At 38.4% G+C, this 15094-nt stretch overlaps 1 protein-coding gene across 1 annotated transcript in view; it reads left to right on the forward strand.

Annotated features, from left to right (window-relative positions):
- Positions 1 to 11578: 11578 nt before the first annotated feature.
- Positions 11579 to 15094, forward strand: part of LOC306874762 (leucine-rich repeat and immunoglobulin-like domain-containing nogo receptor-interacting protein 3) — a 35973-nt gene continuing 32457 nt past the window's right edge. The window contains exon 1 of the mRNA XM_079425000.1: positions 11579 to 12000. The gene's annotated coding sequence lies outside the window, so the exon portion shown is untranslated. The remainder of the gene's footprint in view (positions 12001 to 15094) is intronic.

The following is a 15094-nucleotide window of genomic DNA, read 5'->3' on the forward strand; positions in this document are numbered from 1 at the left end:
GGAGGCAATGCCTCCATCGCGATATGATTGGACTTGACTGGTTATGTTCGGCTGTGATTGGTTCATGCAATAAATCCCGTCTCATGTGTTTGTGCGTTCCACATTCGTAAATCAGTCAATTTAATGGCGTTAATGGGAAGACTAATTTTAAAAGGCAAGTAAACGCCTCTCACGCTTAGATGTAACCACTTCTTACATCAAAAATAAGATTTGAAATGGCCTGAAAACATGGTCTGCGGGAGTTCTTAGTGAGTAATCAGCTTGGTGAAATTTGAAGTAAATATTTACTGAGTTTTGATCATCCGGAAAATTCTAAAATAGTTAAGTTCACTATTAAAAAGAATAGCTGAACATAAGTTCACAAATAAAATATATTGTTTAAATTGTTACTGCCTGGAGTTGTTATTTTGGAATAAATGTAAAATGCTTAACACTAACTTGATGAGATTCATACATGACTTTAGTAAGTGGAATATTGATTTACATTATTAATGTAAAAATATAATTTTTCTTTCTTTTTCTAATAGTGTAAGTAATGTTTATTTAGCCAAGAATATGCGACTGGGTCAGGAATTTACATTTGATATAAAAAATCAGTGAAGACTTTGCCTCATTTCATATCACCACCGCACACCACTATATACAGTATATGGTGTACATGTAAAGTTTTCAATTGATTTGTTTTCCCAGATATACTGTATGGTATTGAACATCTTGTTTTTTTGTGTGTGAGTGTTCAGGAGGCTAGTGCCTAAAGCCTGTGCTGATATGAGTATATGGAGAACAATAAATCCATTGCTATTCTTGGACAGGCTGTGGTGTATCATTCTTTATAAGCTGATATTACACTCCTCCACGGCAATTGTTCCCTCTGATTGCTTTCAGCGCTCTCCGCAATTGTGTATCATCCTATCATTCCGTAAGTAAACATTGGGAGATGGCTTGGCGATGTTGCTGTATCATGAGGGACGGAGGCAAAGGAAATTGCTTGGGCCCTTTTTCAAAAACCTCCCGTCTCATTACGTTCCTGCTGGGCTCCAAAAGCCAAATAAATGTGTTGCTTATTGACTCTAGAATGGTAAATTTCACACTGCCATTTTTGTGATGGATTTGTTTGTAAGATCCAATAACTTTCTGGGCTAGGCTTGGCCTTAAGATTTTCACACATTGACTTTCATAGGCCTTTCATAGTATGTGCTGAATCTGGTAAGTATACAGTTGTGTAGTATGCAGCATTAGTTCGGCCTGCTAGCTAGTAATAATAGTCTTTTTGCAGCGTTCTTGGACATACTACATCCACCATCTTGACATTGTTTTTTTAATGTTTGACGTATTAACAGCAACCCTGGAAAAACAACCCAGAGCCTCAAAGCTCAAATAATGATAATAGTTTTTAGTACCGTGTTGACCAATTTCATCTATGTTAGCTCGGCCTGCTAGCTAGCAATGACAACAGACAATTTTTTTTGCAGCAAACTTAATGTTCTGTTCAGTCTTCCTTGTTTAACTTTTAAGTTGACAATTTACTTGGGTGTTGTGGTGGAACAACTTTCTTTTACATCTGAAAGAAAAATGTTTTAAGCTGTATTTATGCTTAATCATGAGAATGTTCGTCTTCTACTACATAACGCATTACTGAAGCTAAAATGGTCAAGCTACAGATTTCTTCGTCTTTGCTCTCAGTTAGCCTTCAGTTTTCAGTTAAGCCACCTTTTAACTGGTTCCATTTTGCCTTCGTTCATCTTTGGAACGCAAATAGATATTTTAATGAAATCTGTGGGAGTTTGTGGTAGTTCCCTTGCTGTCTATGCAGGGTCAGAAAGCTCTCGGATTTGATCAAATATTTAAATTTGTGTTCCGAAGATGAACGAAGGTCTTACGGGTTTAGAACGTCATGAGGGTGAGTAATCAATTACAGAATTTTCATTTTTGAGTGAACTATCCCTTTAAGCTAACAGCAACAGCATGTGCTTCGACAGTGACAGTGTAGTAAAAACAAGTTTAAGGCCCAAGAACAATAACTGTAATAACTATACTAGTGTCCAAACAGACACACAATGACATTTTATTATAAGTGTTTAAATGCTCAAGCTCTGTACAATGAGAAGAGTTCTGATTGGCTGTCAGTGTTTTTATCAGCTGGAAAAAAGTAAGTGATTCCAGTGGTATCATTTATCATCTTTGGTGTGAATGGCCCTTAAGTGTTTTAAGACAACACTAGCCTTCTAAAATGCATAGATGGCATGGCTTAGTGCATAGTATATAATACATACTGTAACTAGGTATGCAAATAAACTCTTTTGATTAACTAGAACAAGATATTGCAAAAACATGCTGTGTTTTTGATCTTGCATTTAGGATGGGGGTTTGGCTCTCACCCAACAGCGTTTTTGTTATCTCCTTAGATTCACAGCAGAATCTGCAATCTACTTAGGATACTCTGCGGCCTTATAGGATAGCAAAGTGTCCGCTGGTTGCACACTTGAGTCTCAGGTCATCCGTATATTGTTCGCCTACTTATTAAACATGCTTAGCTACTTTTTCCATTCCAAGTCCAGCAGTTTATTAAGTGGCTGGGGTGGTTCTCTTGTTAAAAAGTGTGTTTCCAAGGTAAGTTAAAGTCTCCTTTTGTGCCACTGGTTTTCATTTTGTTTCCCAGTGTTCCTGTTCAGTGCACCACATCTGCCTTATCTGCTTTTTACCAGAGGGACATTTATTTATTTGCGACAGCTTGGAAATTGGGGTCCATGACCGTAACTGGTATAGACTCCCGTCTACCCAGGCTTTTGCTATTCACTCCGACTGTGCGTAATCAAGTTCTGTGTAAATGCAGTGACACCATTTTGACCCCATTTACAATTCCTTGGCTCATCTGGAAGTGCATGCAACTCAAATTTCGAAAGGTCCGACAAAACCATTGGCATCAGCGCTGACTCAGTCCGCCATAATGTTGAGTGGAAAAAAGGTAAGAAATGGGGCCTCTTTCACAATGTTTGCTTTTGCCAGGCAATTCCTCCCTGCCCTGATAGCGTCGCGCTCCTCTGTAAATATTGCTGTGTGTCTTCATTTGAACCGATGCGACACCACTCACGGTGCCACTGGGAACATGATTAAGAGATTAGTTTCCTTGTTAGATGCTCTCTGAAGAAAACAGCACAAAAAGCACAGTCAAGGTACTCGCAGTGCAATGCAGACTGCAATTTCCTCATGCCCCAGGGATGTTTTTGAGACCGCTGGATTTTGTGTTGTCACGTTGGACCGAGAGCATCCCGAAAGCTTGATTACAGAACATGAGCCAGTCATGAAGCAGACAGATGGCCCCTTGTGGAAACACACGGCACTTTTGGCCGATGGCACCCTGTTGCCGTAGTCTGGATTTTGTAATAGTAATGGCTTCGTTTTCTCTGGCGACTCTCCCAGCGCTACTCTGGCATGTATCGCGTGGCAGAATGCTTGGCTGTGTTCTGAATTGCTCATTACATTCCCAGAGGCAAACAGGCCAACCCAAAGATACAAACAAAGACAGACGCAGCCGACAGCAGGGAGACCCCCCCCCCCCCACACACACACACACAATGCATGGTGACTGCTCGCATTTCTCTTGCAGCTAGCATGCAGTCTTAAGACCCACTTGCTGATAGCAAGCCATTAATTCAGTGTGTTTAGAGTAGGGATGTGCAGAACTGGCTATTTTTAAAATCGACTACTTGGTCTCAAGGAAGCCTTGTACAATTTGCCTGATTTTGGGTTCGTTTGGTCCTAAATTGAACATGTTGTTAGGGGGATTTACATGTTTGCGTTTGTGCATTCAAAAACCTCTAGACTTAGCATAGGAATAAAAGTAGGGACTTTGAGAAACATTTTTAAATGTGCATCTGAATGGTTGTAGTAGCAGCGGTTTAAATAATATGATTTAAAAAGAATAGAGAGTCACTGTGCCAACAGTTAGTGCCACATGCTAATTAAAAAAAATATTAGTTGTATTATTGAAACTGCTAATGCACACTTTTTTCCCCAGTTATTCCTCCGTAGCAAGCTACTGGCTTAGCATAGTGTTAACTGGTTAAGAATGGCTCTTTTGATTTACTTTAACAAGATGTCGCAATAACAAGCTATGTCTTTGAGTAGGTAAGAGCGGCTAGCAGTGCTAGGTCAAATTTTCTAGACCTTAGAATAGAAAAGGTTTTGATAGCCTAGATGTTTAACATAGCAACTCTGATCTGTCCCATCATAATAAAGGTGAAAATGACAAAAATAAATGAGAAAAGAGAGATTTGACTTGGAGACAACTTTCCCAGGAAGGGCTGTGCTAAGAGCTAAAGCATTCTAACTGAAGCACCATTGTTAAAAATATCAGTTACATTACCAAAGCTGCTAATGCTCAAACTAAGGGCTTAGCATATAAACTTAAGCCTCGTTTCCACCGAGTGGTATGGTTCAGTACAGTACAGTACACAATTACTTCCATTTCCATTGTCAGAAGTTGTGAATGGTACCAAAATAGCGACTCGTATCATACCACTTTTTTGGGACCCTTTCGGTTGGGGTACCTTGCACAGTAGTTCGATACCTAAAGGATGGAGCTAGACTCAATACAGAATGTTGATTTTGTTGATTGGACACTTGCTTGTGATACAAGGTGAATGACAACACGAGGGGAATGAAGCATCTCCTTCACTCGTTCCGCCATGCTGCTCATGCGTGTTGGGCTTGTTTACATTACACACAGACAATGTTGCACTTTCTTCTTCATGCGAGAATGACGTTGATTGCTACTTTCTGGCATAAACCCCACCTATCGAGTAAAGGTTCTTTTGTACCGCCCCAAATTGTACTGTTCGGCTTGGTGGGAACGAGGCTTTATTATAATGACAATTGGTTAAGAATAGCTGTTATGATAAGCTCAAACAAGGTTTTGTAATATCGCACTGTTTTTGATCAGTCAAGGAAGAAGGTAGAATGTTGTACATTGACTAGCAGTTCTGCGCCAATTTTTTCCCTTGACTTTTCCAATCTGTCATCTCCTCAGCTCATGTGGCCTTATGGGATAGAAAAAGTACTGCTCGCCTACTTGTTTAACAAAGCGACAGGGCTTTAAAGGGAATGACTCATAGAGAATCCAGAGAATCTTTGTCTGTGCTAACAGCTAAATCACAACATGCTAATTAGCGAACAGGCACTAAAAATACAAAAACTAAAGGAAAATGCATACGAAAAAATCGACATAAGTTAACGTTGCTTATGGTAAGTTAGTCATTAGACAACTAGTCCTGGGAGTGCATACTGTATATGTAGCTGCTTGTTGAACCAGATCAAGTGCTCATTTCCACAACTTTGTCCATGTACACACTAGGAGGATAAATCAGCATTTTGGGGTTAGTATATTCATCTGTATGAATAAAACGGTGTTTGCAGAAAGGTATCAAAGTGAGTCTCCGAATTAACCAGAATTGCAGTGAGGCGGCTTGGGGTTTTTTGAGCATGAACGAGTGGATATTAATTCATCTCGACTGTGGAGAGATGGCATGTCGTGTGCGCTGGAACCCCAGGATGTGTAAGCTTTTAATGAATTGCTGTTAAAAGAAGCCAAGGAACAAGTCCCAGCGTCATGCTGAATGTCAGCTGTGGTTACAACTCATCATCTGGATACTTGAGCCAGGTTCTCGTAGATTATCTATTATGTAAATGTGCATATATTTCTATGTAATTTCTCTGTTTCTAGCACAACCACATGAAAATAATGATTATTTCATATGCAGGTTTTCCTTGAATACTCCCTCCATCTACAATTGGTTACATGCATGGCTACATGTCCCGCCCATTAACTCCATTGGTTGAGCTAATAATGCGGCATCAGGCAGGTCAGTATGTTTCCATTATTACACTTTGAGGCAACTAACAAATGACTGACTTATAGGTTTTTTTTTTTTACGTTAAATATTTGTTTTACTTTTTGAGTTTTTCTTTCAGCCTTTCTATGCATCTTAAAGGGATAGTTGGATAGTAAATGAAAATTCTGTCATTAATTACTCATCTTCATATCGTTGAATGTCAAAGTCTGACAGAAAAGAAATTGTTGAATAAAGTCGTTATTTTTGTTTTCTTTGTGCACAAAGTATTCTCGTAGCTTCATAACATTATGGTTGAACCACTGATGTCACAGACTATTTTAACGATGTCCTTACTATGTCTCTGGCCACAAAATGTTTCCGTTGCATTGCAGTCTATGCAGGGTCAGAAAGCTCTTGTATTTAATTAAAAATATCTTATTTTGTGTTTTGAAGATGAATGAAGGTCTTACGGGTTCAGAATGACATGAAGGTGAGTAATTAATGACAGAATTTTCATTTTTGGTTGAACTATCCCTTTAAAGGCAGCTGCAGTTCCAGTTTTGGCTCCAAACAGTGTAGCACTGGCATATGTAAATTAAGTAGATTTTAACAACATTGTAAAAAGAACTACTTTTTTTGACTACTTTTCCTACTCTATGCAGGTTTCCCCAAAGGAAATGGATGGATAGTCTCACCCTCATGCCATTGGTTGAGCCAATACTGAGCTATTGAGCAGGTCAGTATTCTACAGTTTTTACACTTTTTAAAGGGATTTACTAACAGATGACTGACCTATAGTTGTCTGTACACAGCTGAGATACGAAAAAGTATTTTGACAAAAGTTGCACTTTTAAGGATTTTGTTCACTGCGTTTTCACTGCTATGCATCTGAAGGCAGCTTTAGTACAGTTTCAGCATCAAAACAGTGCAGCAATAGCAAATTTGACATTTAAATTAAGATTCTAATTCACATTTTGCATGATTTCAAAATCCCCAAGTTTCTGAGTACAGCTCTTCCCTAGAAATGTACAGTGAAATGTCCATGGATAATCCTGTTGTAGCCCCTAGCATGTATTTTAAGCTTACAGCATGCAGTTAGCATTTACCAGAAACCTGGCTAACGAATATAAATGGCTGCGTTGTCTTAAATTCGTACAGAGGAACAAAAGGTAATGTCATACTTTAGGAGAAGCTGGTTGTCTATTTATATTCGTTAACCCTCTGTGGCTTTAGCGTAATGTGCTAGCTGAAAATAGCATTCATTATTTGAAAGTAGCAACTCAAGGTTCGTGTGTTGGTCTACTGCACTTGATTTGTTCTAAACAGATCATCACATATTTTGCCACCGTTGCTCTCCGAGAGCTTTCTCGTCTTGTGGTGTATGGCTGCATCAGCAGTATTAATGCAGGTGTGCGTGCCTGATTCCCAACGCTGCCTTTGTCTGCAACGTCAGCTTATTTCCACTTCACAGCATTAGTTAGTGTCAAGCTTGAATATGATGTCTTTCTTCAAATTATCTTACCACACGAGAACATGCTCTCATGTGAACCCGACATTAAAGCCCATCTCAACCTCTTCTGTAGTGTAAGTCCAGAATTGCAATGACTTGTAGCTTATTGGATTTTAAAAAACGATGACCATGGCTTCATTTTCCAACTCATGAAATTCATGAGCTCAAGTCTTGTGGTCCTTGACCTCCTTTGGAATGATAAATCTAGAATATTGGATATGAAAGACATTTACACGTGGCTTTGTAGTTCAGCATGGTCAACTTGAGGTCTGAGCGACATCGTAAATTTGAGTCACTTCTGCCTTTCTGCCTCATGGTGATTTCACAGCAGCATGTCACTTTGTATTATTGTGTAATGCATCTCTGCCAAACTATGGCATGTTAAAACATGAAACGCTACAGTTTCCTTTGGTAGTACCACGGGAACTGGCTAGTTAGCCTCCAACTATTGGAATCAGTGGTGGGGAGTAACTGACTAAAAGTAGGCAGTGACCTTACCAAATTAACTACTTTTTTGTTGCACAGTTGTTTACAAAACAGTATAGCTTCTCTGGTAAAAAGTTACTTGTTAGCAAGCTAAGCTAGCAAGCTGATGGTGCAACATTTTACTAAATATTTCCAAATTTTTAATTGCAATTCTAAATATTAAAGGGGTGGTTGATTGCGATTTTAAATTTGTCAGCATTTGTTATTGTGTAATGTTGCTGTTTGAGCATAAACAATATTTGCAAAGTTACGACGCTGAATCAAAATTTAAAAGTTAAATGCAAATGGAGATATCTTTTAAAATTCTGGCAGTTTAACGCCTACAAAAACGGCTTGTAGAGACTACATACAACTAGATTCTTCCCGGGTTTGTTACGTCACAAACCCAGAAATTTATATAAACCCTGCCCCCGGCAACATGCAACAAAGGGACGGGGACATGTTGCTCGGCTTTAGAGAAGAGGAATTTGTAGGACCTGAAGGATGAAGAACAGCAGGTAGTTTAACTGTTCAGGTTAAACAAGGGATTCATGAACAACTATCACAAAACAAAGAAACAGCTGCGGATCATTCAAGTAGCAACACAGTATTAAGAATCAAGGGGATGTAAACTTTTGAACGAGGTCATTTTTATAAAATAAACTGTCGATGTCAAATTATGTAAATGCCATCTGATTTAAAAGAAAAATGCATTGTGTAATTAGCTATCTTTTGTTAGTGACTTATACCTAACTATTTGTTGTTTAGCTGCTTTAAGTTATGGTTAGCATGTAGCTTGGCTAGCTACAGTTTCAGAGATGCTTTAGACTGGAGCTACAATTATCTCTTTATAATTAATGTTAATTAACGCACAGTGCCCCCTAGTGACTAAGATTACCCAACACAGTGTCATCTTACCATATGCAAAAAGCCATCCGGCATTGAGCATGATAAACGCACAAACGTGACTTCTCGATGCTTCTCAATGTTTTGTGGCCACTTTATCACCTTGAAAGCATTTTAACAGGGTTTACCACCCTGAGGGAAAACACACACGCGCGTCAAGGTGACCTCCTCCAAATGCCATGGGAAGACCCTTGCCTTTCCCACATTGAGTGTCCTTATCACGAGTTTATTTTGCTGTGAGCTGTTCTCACTGTTCTCAGTAATGCAGATGGTCTCACCGGATGGAGCTCAAACACGTCCAGGTGCCCTTTTGCCGCCCTCCACCAAGGTTTGTTGCTTCAAATAAAGCGTGACGCACTCAGGCACTTCCACATCTCAGAAAGGTCAGTCAGTCTTTTTTTCCTTGAAAAAGAAGACAAAGGATGTTTTTCTTCTGCTGCCCCAGAATTCCCCTGTCTCTTCACTGTTCTCTAACCATTTTTCACAGCTGCCACTCAAACGAAGCCATCTTAGAGGTTTTAATGCTCAGGCTGAGGTGTGTGAGGGTGTTGAAGTGTGTTTCAAAAAACACCCACATCTAAGGCTGGCTGAAGACATTAGGAGCAGAGACAGCTTTGCGATGTGTGCATTGTTATCTGGTCGTTTTAAAAAAAGGTGCCAAATATTTTGGACTCAATACTTTAAGGAGTCTCAATAGAGTATTGTGGACAGACGCTGATTATGATTCAGTTATGTAGTCTCTTTGTGACTTTGTGTCTTTAAAGAAGGCCTTCAGCAAAACCGAGAGGTGTTTTTTTTTTTTTTTTTTTTTTTTTTAGTTTTTATTTCTTTGAAAGAAGTCTTGTGTTCATCAGGGCACATTTATTTGCTCAGAAATACAGTAAAAATAGTAATATTGTGAAATATGATTACAATTTTAATATATTATACCTGTGATGGCAAAGCTGAATTCTCAGCATCATTACTCCATTTGAAAGTGTCACATGATCCTTCAGAAATATTTGTTGCTCAAATATATAATGCAAATATATATAACTTTTTTAAAAATATAAGCCAAGTATTTGTAAAAATCCCATACTCATGCTTTTGGTGTACTATTTTCAGTGTACTATGATTTATGATTGTTATCTCGCATACTATGTGGGACAGATAGGATGTGAAGAGGGACGAAGGGCCTCTCACACTTATAGTCCAGTGCATGTGTAACTCCTACACCAATAAAAATACTTTGCTGTTATTGCGAGCAGCTGCAGTGGTGTGGTGCTTTGAGTTTTGGCTTAACGTGGCAGATGAATGTAGCTAAAATGGCCATTGTACAGTAGCGGCTGGTTATTTTGGGGATGCAGTTTCCTGCTTCTCCTCTTACTGTTGCTATCTGTTTTTCCTCCTGTTGTAATAAATGCTTCTACTGTCATTCCAATCCTCTATGGCTTTTCTTCCATAGATATGTTTAGGTAGATGCCACGATAAACCACTCCAGACACATCGACATATCCATGTCCGCTTGGAATGATCAATGTGTTGCCACACATAAAAATAAACGAGTTTCAAGATGCAACAACATTGCGAAGCCTCTGGTTGTAAAAACTGTCAAAATGTAAACTTTAACAGGTAAGAATGTGTTGTTTTGTGTTTTTAATATATATTCATTTATTGTACCTTTTTAAATGTCTATTTAGCTAATGGCTTAGTCTTGTATTGTTTTAGTTGAGCAAAACCATCTGCTTAAGTCTATTGCAGGTATAAATATTCATACATGCGTATATAACTAAGGTTGTTGACATACAGATAACTTGCTCTTGAGTGTTCACAGTCCTGTTTTGACCATTACAGTATGGTGGACGGCTTACATATAGTGGCCAATAGAAGCAGCCGCTAATAGGGAATCTACCTATACATATCTAGGTTTTCTTCTATGAAACAAACAAACAAAAGATATTGAAAACATGTCTCAGTGTTTTTGTCCATTTTGTAAAAGTCAGTGGCTCTAAATGTTTTTTGGTCCCCATTGACTTTCATTGTACAGATAAAAACAGTTCTTCAAAATATCATTAGCAGCTTTGATACTATGAAAGCCAGTTTCAGCCTCACAAGACGTGCATTGGCAAACCAAATTATGTCAAAATTATGAGATCATGTCTGAGATGCTAAGTATGTCATAATTTTGATTTATCTCATGATTATGACTAAGTCATAATCTCAACATAAAAATAAAAACAACATACTAAATAATTAGTAAAAACTTGGGTCAACATTGAGTTATTGTTTTTATAATTATGATTTTGACTTTTTTGTAAATTTTGACTTTTTACATCATTATTCTAATGTAATATCTCGCAACGTAGGATTTTAGTCATTTTGATTTACCAAAGCATTGATTTTTTTTTTTCCGTTTTTATGATGTTAAATGGGCTTCCATAAGCTACTTCTCAACAATGATGAAATATTCTCTCTCTCTCTCTCTTTGTCAGCATCCACTAATCTCCTGCTGGGGAACTCTGGAGGAAAACCGATGAAAAAAAATGAAAACAGGATAAAACATCAAAGGATTGTGCATGTCTGCTAAAATTATACGATTCCAGCTGCTGGTCTTTGCTTGAGTATTCAACCCCTCATGGACCTGGAGAGCTTTCAGTGAGGGACTGGCTGGGTTGTGAAGTCAGCGGTGAGTATGAAAATACTACAAGCACAACTAACCAATACAGAAGAGTCAATTCCCATTTAACTTTTTGTAAGAACCACTGAGTCCTTTAGGTATCACCTTAGGAACGCCAAGTGGATTGGCTCCTTATGGATGGCTCTTGATTGTTTTGAGTGAGTTTGCACTTTCGAGACGCTCCCTAAGCGATCAGTTAGCTGGCAGTGTGAGTTTTGAAGCCATACAGCCGTAGTGGAGAGTAGAAGAGAGGCAGGCTCGCTCTCATATCACCTCTTCACAGAGTAAGACTCATCCCGCCTGATACGCTCACACACTTGTGCGAAAAGCCACACATCAACCCTCCTGTCATTGGGACAATGTGTACGGAGAACCTGATGACTACTGGCTGGTGACAATAGAAAACAAAAGAACGATCCAACAGCGGGAAGAGGGACGATACGGTTGGGATCTTGGAAGCCGATGCTGCAGCCAGGAGCATCTGCAGGCTTAATTGGGCGACTCAACCCAAGCAGCTGTGCACAGCCCACACGCAGAAGCTGAGAGGGACAGCCGAAACCGAGCTGTACGCGTACGCCGAGCTGACAGGGCTGGCTGATGTGGACGTACCATCTGTCAAGTTCTTGTCCTGGGTGAGCACTTTCATCTTCTCCAGAAAAGGGGCTGTTTAGTGTGGCAAATTGTCAGTGCCCCACCTGTAATTAGGGCTTAAATATAGGATTGGGGAAGTGAGACCTGTAACTTGTCATCTTTTCCATTGGTTTGACATGGACTCAGCAAATTCCGTACTGTTCATTTCAGTCAGTTCCTATTGCTTTAGGAGCTTCAAAAGCTTTTCTATCCCATGTAATGCAACAATGCTGCATGCACCCACTAACAAGAGCTTAATCACCTCTGCGGTGTTCATGCATGCAAATAACGAGCCTCATCATTTAAATACGACTGGACTGTCTTCTCTGGACGTCCTCTTCAAGGTGGTTTTAAAGGGATAGTTCATCAAGAAATAAGATTTTGTCATCTCTAACTCGCTCTCATGCTGCATCTTAATCCGTACGATTGACATTTTTCATGGAATTGGACAACAGGAGATGTTTTGAAGATTCGTTGCAGATCTTTTGTACGACAAGTTTATAGAAATCACATCTGTCCAAAAAGGAAAAAACGGAAGGGTTTTTTAATACAGAATGTGTTTTTGCATTTAAAAACACGTGATGCATGACTGTGAGGTGAAGAATGGTGCAACGCTTCTCAAAACGCCATTTTAAAAAGTTTAATTTGAGAGAGAATTTTATAGTGACCACATCTGTCCAAATAGGACAAAGACACATGGGTTGATTCACACAACCCACAAAAAAACCACATGATGCAGGGCAGTGAATTGGGAAAAAAGTAATATGTTTTAAGGTATATTGTTTTTTAAAAGTTTAACCAAGAAATAGATAAAAATTCAAGTCAATATTCACAATTTGTTTTTGAAACGTCGTTCACATTCGTTGTCAGATTCAAAAATAGCATGCCAAGGCATCGTGCAAAATTTAACGCCATTGATGCCAAAACTTACCGGTTTGCACGTGTCGCAACTAAAAACTACATTCCAATTTGAATATCAGTGTTGGAAATTTGTGTCTTTCATCACATAAAACCAGTTTTCGGGGATAGTCAGATAACTTTTTTCAAGTAACTAGTAAAGTAATGCATTACTTTTAAATTTACAACAAAATAACGGTTACTTTTTTCAAATATGTAACGCAAGTTACTTTGTTTTCCCATTTATTCACTGATAACTCTCCTGTCCCCGTGTTGAGAGAAATCGGGAGTGAGTTGCAGAGGCACTGCCTTTAGCCTAAGGCTTATTCATTTCACGTTTGGTGTGAAAGAGCCTTTACAGTTGCCAAAAATAAATCTTATAAGTAATGTAATATAAATATAAAGTAATAAAAATATAAGATTAAAACAAATAACTAAGCCCAGCCCACGTGACAAAAACTAACACAAAAGTAATGTAATGCATTACTTTCCATAAAGCAACTAAGTTATGCAATTAGTTACTTTTTTATAACAATCTTGTAATACATTATATTTTCAAGTAACTCAAAAAGACTCAAAGTAGTTCATGTGTTAAGTCAACCGCCTTTGGTCCCTCATATTGACCAAAATAAATTTCTGTGTGATAATTCTTATTTTTCAGCTACTTGAGTGTGAGTAAATAATGACAATTTTCATTTTCGTGGGAATATCTGTAAATCATTTGTTGTTGTGCAACATTAATTTGCACTATTAATAGCATTCATGTCCTGCTGGGAAGTTACGATTCATGAATTAGGATGTTGTAATTACAACATCAGGTTTTCTACCAAAAATACCTCCTCTACAAAATGATGAATACAGTGCATTAGGTCTGTTTTGTTTGCTTAGTTTTTATTGAATTTATGAAGGTGCTTTAAACGGAATTGTATTTTCTAGAATAATATCTCATTATTATTAAAAAAAATAATGCATCTGCATCTGCCATGTTTTCTCCCTGAAACTCTGAATAATTTCTACATTGTGCTGACGTTCATGTGCATTGAGCTCATAAATATAATCTTCCTGATGTGACTTGATTGCACCGAGTGTCCTCACTATTCTCATCTTGAGAACTAGATTACTGTTTTTCACCAACTATTCAGAATTTTATTACAGTGTCCATTCTCAAAGGTCATACATCAAAACCATATTAAACACAAGTTCTGATGGCAATAAAACAGATGTGAGGCAATTTAATTTTGGCATTGCTGGTCTTGAGGGCATTATTGAAATGGGTTCTTCAGCCCCCACTTACTGTAAGAGACAGTGTTTATTGGATCAGCAGAATTAGATTTCATTGTTGCCTTCATGACAACAGTAAGATACGAAGAGCTCCTGATGAAAGGATGATGAGCGGAGAGGATCACGCCGCATGTGGGCAGTGGAGGAGGAGGAAAAGACATCTCTTGTGTTCGGATCAGTACAGACAATAAAGATCAAGCTTGCAGCTGGGAAAGAATAATCACCTTCCTGTCCAATTAGATCAGTCCAGCTTATGAGAAGAACATACTGCGTCTTTAAAAGCTTGTTTGTACGGTTGATCTTTCTTATGTTTAATGCTAGAGTATCATTTTAGATGAGAATCGACATGGAATCAGAATTGACCCTATTCACTTTTTTATTGCATATGATTACTTTTATCGTTATATTTAATTTTTATTAAATATTAAGGTAACATTAAGATTATTTTTCCAGTCACTTGTGTTCTTTATTGAGCCCTTGTAAACTGCTGCCGTGTCTCTTTGGTTTCACGTTTAATGATCTAGCTTGAGATCCCTCTGTATCATCGCAGGACTGGGCCTCCTCCAAGCCGAAGTACAGTAATTGGACACTTTAAAACATCATGAAAAGGAGACAAAAGCAGTTTTGAGCTAATCGTTCATATATTATTCATTGCCTCGGAACAAGGCTTTATTTTGCATATCTGAGGCTACTGATGGTGTACAACAAAACAAGAGATTTGACATTCAGCACATATGACGAGTATGTTATGTTTGTGGTTTGCATATAAATTGCTGGTCAAAGATGACTGTATGTGAGGCCTGCAAACTCATCTTCCAGATTAAAGGATTAGTTCATAGTTTCTCACTCATTTATTCATCCTCATGCCGTTCCAAACACATAGGACTTAATTTCTTCTGAGTAGCACAAAAGGAGATG

This window comes from Barbus barbus, assembly GCF_936440315.1.
Source record: "Barbus barbus genome assembly, chromosome: 9".
Classification (NCBI taxonomy): domain Eukaryota; kingdom Metazoa; phylum Chordata; class Actinopteri; order Cypriniformes; family Cyprinidae; genus Barbus; species Barbus barbus.